The 13,143-nt window shown below is 40.8% G+C and overlaps 1 long non-coding RNA gene across 1 annotated transcript; it reads left to right on the top strand.

Annotated features, from left to right (window-relative positions):
- Window positions 1-6,217: 6,217 nt before the first annotated feature.
- LOC122145552 lies at window positions 6,218-9,553 on the top strand. Its single transcript, XR_006160391.1, has 3 exons — window positions 6,218-6,232; window positions 6,445-6,508; window positions 9,459-9,553. It is a non-coding gene; the product is annotated as an uncharacterized LOC122145552 (long non-coding RNA).
- Window positions 9,554-13,143: the final 3,590 nt, after the last annotated feature.

Genomic DNA, 13,143 nt, shown 5'->3' with positions numbered 1-13,143 from the left:
TTTACACTACTGTGTCTCTAGAGCATGGACCGTCTTTCGCTGCATTACTTGACAGTGGTTCAATGGCCTGCACTCTCAGTGAGGCAGCTGAAGCTAGTTTGCTGGCAAGCACTTCAACGTTTACAAAATCTTCTGCTGATGATGTTGTAATTATTGGTTGTGGTGGTCATCGAGTCACACCAACGGCGATGTATGATTTGTCCGTCTGTGTTTACGGATGTAAACTGATAATACCTGTGCTGATCGTTCCAGGCCAGACTGATGAGATGATCTTGGGCAGCAACGCCATCAAGAGCTTGCTGACTCTCCTGAAAAATACAGGTGACTACTGGAAATTGATTTCACTTCCGAGCGGTAATGAACAAAACAAGTGTTTAGAGTTCATTTCATTGCTTTCCAACACACAGAGATGGAGAGGCGATCACATACCTGAGAAAGTTGGTACTGTTAAACTCTAGCACTGTGTGACACTTCAACCCCAGAGTGAACACCTTGTATGGGGCAAGCTTCCTGTCAACACTGTGATGTCTGCGGGTAGTACGGTGCTGGTGGAGCCCACCCAGTCCAGATGTGGCCGAAACAGATCATGGTAGGCCGAGTCATTACACCTTTATGGGGCAATGGTTGGATACCTATCAAAGTTATAAATCCTACAAAGAGTGTGTTGACATTAAGAAGAAATGCTAAGATTGCAGATGTCTCTTCATGTATCGCTGTAGAAGATCTTCCAGAGAGTGACCTTATAAAGTCTCAAGTTCAGCACATTCAACAAGAGGACAATTCCCAGGAATTTGAATATGAGATGGTGCAAGCCTTAAATGACTTGGTATTGAGAGACCTGGATCTGACAGCGTGTGAAGTGTCTTCAGTATGGAAAATGAAGTTACTCCATCTCATCAAGAAATATGAGTCCATATTCTCAAGGAATAAGATGGACTGTGGAGAAGCCAAAGATTTTGTACATCAGATCCGCCTAGTGGATGACAAACCTGGTGTGGAAAAAGAATGGTGATTTGAGGATTTTTACTGATTTTCGATGGCTAAATGCAAGGACTGTGAAAGATGCCCATCCTCTGCCACACCAGTCAGACACTTTAGCTGCTCTAGAGGAAATGCTTTCTTCTCGACTATGGACCTTACTTCAGGCTTCTATAATGTACCGTTACACAAAGACGATAGGAAATACACTGCTTTCTCATCACCATTTGGGCTGCAAGAATATAACAGAATGCCGCAGGGCCTCTGTAATAGTCCCGCAATGTTCATGCACATGATGATGTCAATCTTTGGTGACGAGAACTTCACAAGTTTACTGTGCTATCATGGTCTTTGCGCCCAATGAGCAGGTTGCACTTGAAAGGCTGTAGATGGTGTTTTCAAGACTCAAGGTCCACAATCTCAAGCTTTCACCTAAAAAATGCCATTTCTTGAGAAAATCAGTTAAGTTTCTTGGACATGTCATTTGTGAGGATGGTGTTAAGACTGACCCAGGGAAAATTAAGGCCATCACAGATGTTAAAGCAGTGGACTTGATGGACTCTGACGGAATCACTCCGTGCCATAAGAAAATCAGATCATTCTTAGGTATGGTGTTGTACTACCAACATTTTATAGAGAGATGCTCTGTTAAAGCCAAACCGTTATTCGATCTGATCTCAAAGACTGAGACTGCTCAACTCAAAGGCTGTGTTTGTTAAACTTTCACCAACAGACTGTAACGACAATTGCCATAAAGCATTTGACACTTTAAAGGAGGACCTTCTCACAAGTGTAACGCTAGTACACACTGATTTTAACTGTGAATTCATACTAGCTGTAGATGCCTCATCTGATGGCTTGGGAGCTGTTCTCTCTCAGATCCCAGAGGGCAGCACTATGGCCAGACCAGTGGCATTTGCTAGCAAGACACTGTCACGTTCTCAGATGAATTACCCGGCTCACAGGCTAGAGTTCCTCGTACTTAAGTGGGCGATATGTGACAAGTTCCATTATTGGTTGAAGGGGTGTCACTTTACAGCTTGGACAGACAACATTCCCCTCACCTACATACTCACCAAGCCAAGACTCGATGCCTGTTAGTAACACTGGGTTGCTAAATTAGCCTCTTTCAGCTTTGACCTGAAATACGTACCTGGCTTCAAGAACATTGTTGCCGACGCATTGAGCAGGGAACCTTTTGTCCAGTCTAGTGTAAGCCATTGACTTGTAACAGAACCTTACCACTCTTTTTTCAATCAGGTTAATGGAGTTGTAGATCAAATCGTCCAAGTTTCCTTCAGACTTACCGCTAAATGTCAAGTATTAAGCCCTGCTGATGATCTTTCTGAAGCAACAGGAGTAAGTGGCCAAGGTCAGATGACTGCAGGTGCTTTGAGTTCACAGGATGTAGTTGCAGTATTGGATGCACACTGTTCTGGTGGTGTAGGACGAATGATGGGAGTGGAAAGCATTCCGCATTTCTCAGTGTGGACCAGACTACTGCACTCAGTGTGAGCACTCTGTCGGCTACACAGGAACAGGATAACACAGTGAGTAGAGCACTCTTTTATGTTCAAAGACACCGACGTCCTAACAAGCATGAACGTGCTAGTGAGCCCTGTACTGTCTTAAGGCTTCTTAAGCATTAGAATAAACACACCATCAGAGATGGCATGCTTTTCAGAATAAAAAGAGATAATCACATGAACAAAAAGTTGTATTAATTCATTGTCCCAGATGCTCTGAAACAACAAGTGCTTAATGGTCTGCATGATGATGCTGGTCATCAAGGTCGCTCCAGGACACTTTCATTGGTCAGACAACGGTTCTTTTGGACAGGCATGGAACGGGACATAGCTAATTATGTGAGGAACTGCATGCGGTGTATTGTCGGCAAGACCCCTGAACCAAAAGATCGTGCTCCTCTTGAGAACATACACACCTCTGAGCCGATGGAACTCATCTGCTTTGATTCCTGGACAACAGAACAGGGTGATAACAGAAGTGTGGATGTTCTGGTAGCAACATACCATTTCACCAAATTAGCCTATGCTTTTCCCTGTAAGAACCAGTCTGCGAAGCAGGTTGATCATCATTTATGGAACAGTCTCTTCTGTATTTACAGATTCCCTAGGTGTGTACATTCGGATCAAGGTCCGAGTTTTGAGAGCAGATTGATGAAGGAGTTGCTAGATATGGCCGGTGTTAAGAAATCACATACCACTCCTTATCACCCAATGGGAAACGGAATCACTGAACGCTTCAACAGAACCTTAGGGGACATGATAAGGGCCTTACCTCCCCAGTCCAAAGTCAAGTGGCCGCAGTCTTTGCAAATGCTGACATTCTGTTATAAATGCACTGTTCACGAGACCACAGGCTTTGCGCTTTTCTATCTGATGTTCATGAGAGTTCCACCTCTGCCTATCGATGTGATGTTTCAACATGTTCTCAGGGATGATACTGTAGTGAAGTATTCAGATTTTGTATCCAGGCTTAAATGTGACCCTAGCGAAGCTGCAAAAATTGCACAGAAGCACAGTTTTACTGAGCAAGTTAGGCATGCAAAAATCTACAATCGGAAAGTGAGAGGATCACCTTTGACTGTTGGTGACCGTGTCCTTCTGGCAAATCGAGGTGAGTGTGGAAAACAGAAAATTGCAGATAAGTGGGAGTCCAATCTTTACAAAGTGATGTCAGTGAGATCACCTATTAATGTCTATCGGATAAGAGACACAGAAACAGGCAGAGAAAAGACTGTGCACAGGAATCTTTTGCTCCCTGTTAATTTTCTGTACAAAGATGATGCAATTGCTTTACCATCTCAGTCTCATTCAATTGATGCGACCTCAGACTTGCCTGATCATCCCGACAGTGATAAAAGAACAGCTCACTTGGTTATGCAGTCTGATCAGCCCAACTGCCTTGAAAATGACAACGACTTAGTGGCTTTGTCTGAAGTTCAGTATTCTTTGGATATCCAGAAATCCAATTCAAAGGCAGACTCTGTTACCTGTGACAGCTCTATATCCACTGAACAGGCCAGTGACATTCCACATTTGTTGGATAATAGACTACCTCCTGACGATGACTTGGACCAGAAATCCACACAGCACTCCTCTGCTATGCCAGTTTTTCCACCTTCACATGTAAGGCAAGGCAAGGCAAGGCAAGTTTATTTATATAGCACATTTCGTACACAATGGTAATTCAAAGTGCTTTACGTAAAAGAAAGTAAAATAATCATGAAGAAAAATTATTTAAAAAAACAGAAAAAAAACATAAAAACAAGCAATTTTAAAACTTTGAAAATGATTTAAAAATTGACTTTTTTAAAATGAATTTAAAACAGTTAAAATAGAAAATGATTTTACATAAAATACGGTGAATACGTAAGATACAGTGCAATCAGTTCGGACATCGCACAGTGCTCATTCAATAAATGCACAGCTAAACAGATGAGTTTTGAGTCCAGATTTAAATGTGACTAATGTTTTAGCACATCTGATCTCTTCTGGAAGCTGATTCCAACTGCGGGCGTCATAGTAACTAAAGGCGGACTCCCCTACATATGTTAGACACCTTGGTATTTCTAACTGACTCGATCCTAATGATCTGAGTGGTCTGTTCGGTTTATATTCAGTGAACATATCTGCAATATATTTTGGTCCTAGATCATTGAGCGATTTATAAACGAGTAAAAGTACTTTAAAATCAATCCTAAATGTAACTGGAAGCCAGTGTAAGGACCTGAGGACTGGTGTGATATGCTCAGATTTTCTGGTTCTAGTCAGAATTCTGGCAGCAGCGTTCTGGATGAGCTGCAGCTGTCTAATGGTCTTTTTGGGAAGGCCGGTGAGGAGACCATTACAGTACAGTAGTCCACCCTGCTGGTGATAAAGGCATGAACAAGTTTCTCTGAGTCTTGACTGGAAACAAAACATCTAATTCTTGCAATGTTTTTAAGATGATAGTATGCTGATTTAGTTACTGCTTTGACATGACTACTGAAACTAAGGTCTGTCTCCAGAATCACACCAAGATTCCTGACTTGATTTTTAGTTGTTTGACCCCAAGAGTCAAGGTATGCATTCACCTTGAAAACTTCATCTTTGTTTCCAAATGCAATGACTTCAGTTTTCTCCTTGTTTAACTGAAGAAAGTTCTGGCACATCCAACTATTAATTTCATCAATACATTTGCAGAGGGAGTCAATGAGGCTGTAGTCATTTGGCGATAAGGCTAGGTAAATCTGTGTATCATCAGCATAGCTGTGATAGGCAATTTGGTTCTTTCTCATTATTTGACTTAGTGGGAGCATATACAGGCTAAATAAGAGCAGTGCAAGAATTGAGCCTTGTGGGACTCCGCATGTCATGGACGTCCACTTAGACTTATGCTCTCCTAGACTCACATAATACCCTCTCCCTTCTAAGTATGACCTGAACCATTTGAGTACCATCCCAGAAAGCCCAACCCAGTTTTCCAGTCTCTCTAGTAGTATGTTATGATCGACAGTGTCAAACGCAGCACTGAGATCTAGCAATACCAGCACTGATATTTTGCCAGAGTCAGAATTTAAGCGAATATCATTCATTATCTTGATGAGTGCTGTCTCATCAAGTGAATTATGTAGACAATAATTCTGTTCTGGACACAGTTAAACACTTTCAAACAGGCATAGTCAGAACTAGGGCTGGTAGGACCATTAAACCTCCACAAAGATTGATCTGTGAGATGAATAATCAGTTTGTGCAGGATTCCTCACCTTCAGTGATTTCTTTTTTAGATGTGGTGAAAACCATTTTTCATGGGTAAATATTTATGGTTACGAATGAGATTTTTGCCATTTTGAGTTGATATTTTTTTCAATCCTTGAATTGTGTATGTGAAGAGAGGTGTTTAGGGCATCTCTTTGGTCTATGTTTAGTCTGGATTTTGGTACCAGTCCATTCTTGCATACCTCTTATGGAGGAATTTTGTAATTGATATTTATTCTGAAATGTGTCATGGAAATTCACAGTCATTTTCTTGTTTTGTTTTCTTTACCTTTTTCTGGTTCTTGTGTTAAGTTTTCCTACTGTACTGACACTTACCCAGTTTAGCATAATTTAAGGGGGGTGCATGTAACGGAGTGAAAAGGTATGTTAAATTATTGCATAAATGGGGACAGTGCCATCTATGTGCTGTGTGATGTGATTTAGCGTGTGGAGTAGGGACCGCCCACAGCACAGTTCATGAAGCATTGCTGTGGGTAAGTTGCACGTTTTTCGCAGTCTGAGAATTACCATTTATAAGTGTCCTAAACAAACAAGTAGTTGCTTTATTGTGACTGTATCTTTCAATGAATATGTTGGGACTCTGTTAAGCCTTTTTTGGCGTCGAGTGCATTGCTCAATATTGAGTTATAACGTGTTTAGAGACCCGATTGTAATCAATTTGTGTGTTGCCTTGTGTTTCATGTAGAAATGGTTAATTCTCTTTCTGAATCAGTGAAACCCTATTTACACACACCGTCTTCATTGTGCAGGTATGTTGTTTGTTAAATTGATTTATTCAAAATGATTTCCCCAACATCTAAGATCTTTATAGATGCATCCATTAACTATTAATAAAAAATTAAAAATCTGTATCACATATATTAAACCTATAACATTTACATTTACATTTAGTCATTTAGCAGACGCTTTTATCCAAAGCGACTTACAAATGAGGACAATGGAAGCAATCAAAAACAACAAAAGAGCAATGATATATAAGTGTTATAACAAGTCTCAGTTAGCCTAAACACAGTATACGTAGCAAGGGCTTTTAAATAATATAATAAATAAAAAGAAAACAGATAGAATAGAAAAAGAATAGAGCAAGCTAGTGATAGAGGTCTTTTTTATAATTGTATAATAAATGAAAATAAAAATAGATAGGATACAAAAAGATTAGAAAGGTAGTTACATTTTCAATCAATCATTATTCATTGATTTGTGATTTATAATTAATTGAAAATGTGTGTGTCATCTATAGTCAACCTGTAAATATTTGCAACTGAAACACTATACAAAGTTAAAAAGAATTTGAGTGACAGAATTAAAAAAAGAGAACTGTTTTAAATAAACAGAGCAGAGTTAATGAAGCATTCCTGTGGAAATGGTTTATTCTCTTAATCAAACAAAACCTACACACACACACCCCATCCAGCAGAAAGCAGACTGCCCAGGCAAGACCGTCACACAGACAGCATGCATAGTTAGGATAGTAAATTAGTCAAACACTTCCCATATTGTTGGTCAAAGTCTGCACGTGCAATCAAGCACAATGGTTTTTCACAAGACATTTATGACACTTGGTATAAGTTGAATTAGACGTAACATGGACAGGTTGTGACATTCTCTCATAACCTACTCAAAAACTATAAACAAAACCACAAATTGATCAAACGTGTTTATTTTTAAATAATCAACCATTTTAGTACTGTGTTGGGTCACCAAATTGTGGACAGATAAAGTGCTTACTATTCAAATCACTTTAAAGGCGATGCAGTAGATTAATGATATTTTAAAACTGTTTTTTTTTTGTCTTTGCATTAATGAAATGATGCAGAAGCAACAATCTGTTTTCCACTGACCTTCCCTAAAAAAAAATGGTGCAGAAACAATTTCTTACTAAGAAATATGAAGTGATTTTTACATTTAATTATAAAGTAACATTGAATTAAACATGAAATTTTAAAGTATAAAGACTATAATAGCATTTTCTTTTTTTTCTCCAAAACTTTGAAAATAAAATTCAGTGTTCTGATATTTGAAACTGATATATGAATGGTTTGTAAACATTATAGAAAGAGCAACTTAACCTCTCAAGATCAGGCAAAACATTTTAGGAAACATTTAGTATTTTTTCATGTCATTACATTGTTTAGAGCAGAGGTGTCAAACTCAATTCCTGGAGGGCCGGAGCCCTGCATAGTTCTGTTCCAACCCTGCTTCAACACACAAACCATGTAGCTTTCATATAAGCTTGAAAGACTTGATTAGTTGGATCAAGTGTGTTTAAATAGGGTTGAATCTAAACTATGCAGTTCTCCGGTCCTCCAGGACTTGAGTTTGACACCCCTGGTTTAGAGCATTTTTTTTTTTTTTTTTTATTAAAATGATATTTCATTCATAAGTTATGCTACATCCTTAGTAGAGGACAATTAGATGTATCTGAATAATTAAATGCATCTGAATAATTTCCATCTGAAAGCACATGGAATATTCACATTATTTACATAGGCAAAAGAACTGTACTTCTAGTCAAACGAACTGCACAAACAAGTGCATCAGGGACAAGAAAAACACTGAGCAGACATTTGTAGAAATAAGCAAGTAAGGATTGTGGCAGATTAATGTTGGTGGAACTTAAACATGAAAAATGTAAAACACATGATGAGCTGTTGCTTTCAAAGCTCAAGATACCAGTATAGATGCAATCATAGTGTGCTTCCTCACATGTTCCTGCTCTTCTGAGTCAGCAATTTGAGAACATGTAACCCGGGTAACCAGAATGTACCTTTACATTTACATTTACATTCAATTCATGGTTTTTGGAAAAGGCTTTCAAAGCAAACGACTCGAAGAAAACTAGGTAAATAACAAAAGCAAGTGACATTCTAAGAAACGAACAGCAGTAGATGTAGAGGCAAATGGCGATCGACGGGCCAAATATTTACTACATTGCTATATGAACAACTAATGTGAATATTAACATTTTAAAGATCATCAGAAACAGATCTTCTCCTCGTGTCAGACCAGATGCAGGACAGTGTTCGTGTGCTTTCAGGTAGTTTTGACAGGCAGCTTTCATGCATAAAACAACAAAATTCAAATTCTGTTGATCTCGAGATATCGATAAGATGGGAAAGAAAAGACAAACTGAAACATGGCAGGTGCAACAACATGCAGTATGACAGATCTATACTGGGGAAACTGTCATATGAACCACTTTTTTGAAAACCACAGTTTTGATTCACTTCAAAATCTCATCCTTGGTGTTTCACTGAAAGAAATGAATGTCATACAAGTTAGAACGACATGGAATAACGACACAGTTTAAGTAAAAATGTGATGCCACTGAATTTGAATCCAAAAATGAATACAAATGTAGTTCAGGAAGATTGTCCCTCAGTTTTCTCTCAGGAGAGGACAGCTGACAAACAGTTTGGTGGATTTTGCTATTGCTGTTTACATGTAATATTGAATATAAGCATGTCAACATGAACTGCATCCTTTGAATTGATTCATATAAAAGTGTCCATCACAATTTCAATAGCATTGATATTTTGATATCATTAATCAATAAAAGTTGAAGTTGCAAGTTGTCATTATTTTCAATGAAAATGCGTTCACTTGTTTTGTTTTCCAGCATCAGTCAGAGTGAAAAGTGGGAGGGGAAACAGTATCATGTGACTCTGATGTAAAATTAAACTAATGTGTTTCTCCCAGGTACAACATTCATTCAAACTTACTCAAATGAAAGCAGAAAGAATCACGCACCACCTGAAATGAACATGAGGGATTTCTACAAGAGTCTGTCATTTTTACTGGGTAAGTAAAACACAGTCTGTTTAATATCTTAATGACCTTCAGTCTGCTTTCAGCTTCATCTTCCAAACAGAGAAACACTTAACAGATGACCCTCAATTATAATTTAATGTGTTGTTCTTTTTTTAATGTTATCTAAATACCCTTAAACAATATACTTTTACTTGAGAAGCTAATTACATAAGACATTAATACATGATTTTAGAAATCATACTGAATTTTACCCAATTGGCAAATATTTTTAAAGTATAAATCTAACAGAATACAGGTGTATAATCATAAGAAAATCCATTTAAGATACAAAATACTAAGCATCATTCTGTGTTTCTCATTTTAATTCTTACATATAACAAAAAACAAAATAACAAAAATAAAGTAAAAAACTCAAAATTAAACACTATTTCATCTTTTGTTAGCAAGTCTGCACTGCTGTGAAACATTTTCAGACACATGGCAAAAACTCATGGACTTAAATAGCCCAGCAGGTCTATAAATAATTGTAAAAAATTGTTGTTATTGCAAATAAGGTTCCCCTTCAGGAACTCAAGCTGCATCGATAAACGCTTTGGTAATGCCCCTGCATGACCTCGTTCTGAAGTACGTGTAAAATCATCCCAATGTAGCAGCGAGACGTCATGAGCGGGTTGATGTGAGCAACCAGGAAGTATAAAGGCACATCCGGCAGAGTGCAAGTTAGCTTCTGCTCTTCAGTAGCACTCTGTGAATGTGTCAGTCATACACGATCTGTGTGTTGTTTGTTTCGGAACAGAGCATGCACAGTCAGCTCTCGAGGGGGCTGATTGTCATGACTGCGAGTTGCTCTCGCTGCGTGTGCTCTGCTCTCACTTGGCCATGTTTGATGAGAGTGGCCAGGTTTGTGATCCCACTGGCAGCAGTTCTGCTGTTGCCAAGGCACAGCATAGACTGTTGTCATGGAGATCACAGGTGGATTTAGCAGAGGGATCCGAGACGGGCTCGTCCATTTCTCGGTCCTCACCCACTAGATCCACGGCTCCCTCTGAGGGATCAGAAGCCCGCACTGTGGTTTCTTCCCCTCGGAGAGAGAGCCAGGCACTTCATCTATCTTCTTAGGTGGATTTGATGAGTGTCGAGACAGAGAAGACTGTGGACTCGCCACCACAGTCCTTCGTGTATGAGGAGCTTGTGGAGGCTGTGACTCGTGCTGTAGCCAAATTAAATATCGATTGGCCAGCCGAGAAACAGGATGCTCATCCTAAAAGTAAATTAGATTAGTGTTTCCTGAGAGCTAGATCACAGCCTTCACGACGGGGCCTTCCGTTTTCCCCAATCTCCATGCCGAGGTGTCAAGACTGTGGGAAAAACCATTTTCATCCTGTATCTACAGCCCCACAGTTTCTAATTATTCCAACATCATGGGGCTGAATGAGAAGGGATTTAGGGCAATACCAATGGTGGAGCAGATGTTTGTGACCTATCTCTCCCCATCCTCAGCATCATCCCTGAAGGCCCCGAAGCTTCCCACCAGGCCCGTTAGGCTGACATCTAGTCTGGTTGGGAAAGCTTATATGGCGGCAGGTCAGGCTGGCGCATGTTTGCACATCATGGTGGTGTTACAAGCATACTAGGCTGACCTGCTCAGGGACCTGGATGACAGGGAGTAGGAGGAATCCAATGTGGTAGCCGAACTGTGTCGGGCCACAGATTTGTCTCTCCGGGCCACCAAAGAAATGGCCAGAGCCATCAGCAGTTCAGTGGCAGCAGTGGTGGCCATGGAGTGGCATCTGTGGTGGAATCTGTCCGGTATGCAAGATAATGACAGATTCTCCCTCCTAGACCCCTGCTCTCACCCTCTGGCCTTTTTGGCGATGCGGTCAACACTGCCATCGAGAGGTTTCAGGAGGCAAGGAAGCAAGCAGCGCCATTCCAACATTTCCTCCCTTGTCGCTCCCAGGCCCATGGGGCTGCTGAGCAGGAGCAGAACCAGCCATGAAACTCCTCATACTGCCAGTCTCAAAAACAGAGCATTGCAACCCACACCCCACTGCAGGAAGAACGGGGGTCAGGGCGACGCTCTCAGTCGGGGGCATCTAGACCGAAAACAGATCTGCCGTCCGTTATTTTGTCAAAGAGGTCCTCGACTAAGTGGTCCTGATGCCACCATTGTCAGGTCCCTGAGGGCAGCCCGACCTAGGGAGGAAAGGATAACACCGCAGTATACAGTGCCCAATCCTCCTCAGTGCCCTCACGAAGATTCATTGATACCCCCGCCACCCTCGGTGCTTCAGGGCTCAGTGAGCTCCGACAAGCAAAATTCCCAGCTGCTGCCTGGTGACGGTATGGCACGGGAGAGCTTGTCCCCTCAAGTGAAGGTGCTACAGCAGTCAGGTCGGTCATTCCCAAGTTCTCTCTTCGTGATGTGCTCAAGAGATACACACACAAGCAGGTACTTGTTAGTATGGGCAGTGGGTATTCTCATTCTCAAAGCGTTTCTCGATGCAGCTCGAGTTCCTGGAGGGGAACGTCTCCAAGTTACGTATGTAACCATGGTTCCTCGAGGGAACACGATGCTGCATCTCTTTGCCATACTCACTGCATCCCTGCAGGCGCTACTTCATCATAGCTAACTTGCGCTCTGCTGGATGCACTTTTATACTTCCTGGTTGCTCACATCGCCCCACTTGTATTATCTCGCTGCTCCATTGGGCTGATTTTACGCCTACTTCAGAACGCGGTCACGCAGGGGCATTCCCAAAACATTTCTCGACACAACGTCTCGTTCCCTCTGGAAATCATGGTTGCATACGTAACCTAGAGACGCTTTCCTTTAAACATATTCCAGTGAATATAGCAGCATGGGGAACAGCTGATCAGTCAACAACATATTCCATCGCGTATGCCCAAATTGCTCTGGATGGTTTGAGCAACACCTGTAGCAGTACTACGAGGCAAAATGACCCATGGTGGAAGCTGGATCTGATGAAGATGTACAGCGTGAACAGAGTGACCATCACTAACAGACCCGACTGCTGTGAAAGCTGGATAAACGGGGCAGAGATTCGGGTTGGAAATGTTTCTACAAATGTTTCCAGCAATCCAGTGTGAGTCTCTTTGATATATTCTTATATTCAGATTCTAGCCAGTTGGTCAGTAGCTTAATCCACATTCAGGGGATTTGTTATATTGGGTTGGGGTGGGATGGGATGGGATGGGGTGTTTGAGCGAGGGGGCTCTGTGGTTTCAGGCTTTCGAGGGGTGCACGTGTATGCAAATCCTACAAAATCTTATATCATTTGACAAACTGTAAAAATTAACATGTTGAGAGAGCCCTCTGTTATGAACACTAAAAAGCCTATGCACTGAAGCTCAACCCTGGACAACACCGGCACAATTTTACCCCTGTAGTGCCCCCATTAGTACTCTTGTGGGAGAAGGCTAACCTGAGTTCTTTTAAGATCTGATATCAGCTCAAATGTCTTTTATTTTAATAAGGGCAAAAGATTAATCAGATTGCTGGTGTTCTCAAATAATCCTACAGTAGTAAAGAGAAATAAATTAACTCAATGGATAAAAACTTTACTGAATGCATATGTATATTTGATTAGAT

The sequence above is a fragment of the Cyprinus carpio genome, chromosome A7 (genome assembly GCF_018340385.1).
Source record: "Cyprinus carpio isolate SPL01 chromosome A7, ASM1834038v1, whole genome shotgun sequence".
Taxonomy (NCBI): Eukaryota; Metazoa; Chordata; class Actinopteri; order Cypriniformes; family Cyprinidae; genus Cyprinus; species Cyprinus carpio.
The sequence above is the reverse complement of the archived record's forward strand: the minus strand, read 5'-3'. Positions and strand labels throughout refer to the sequence as shown.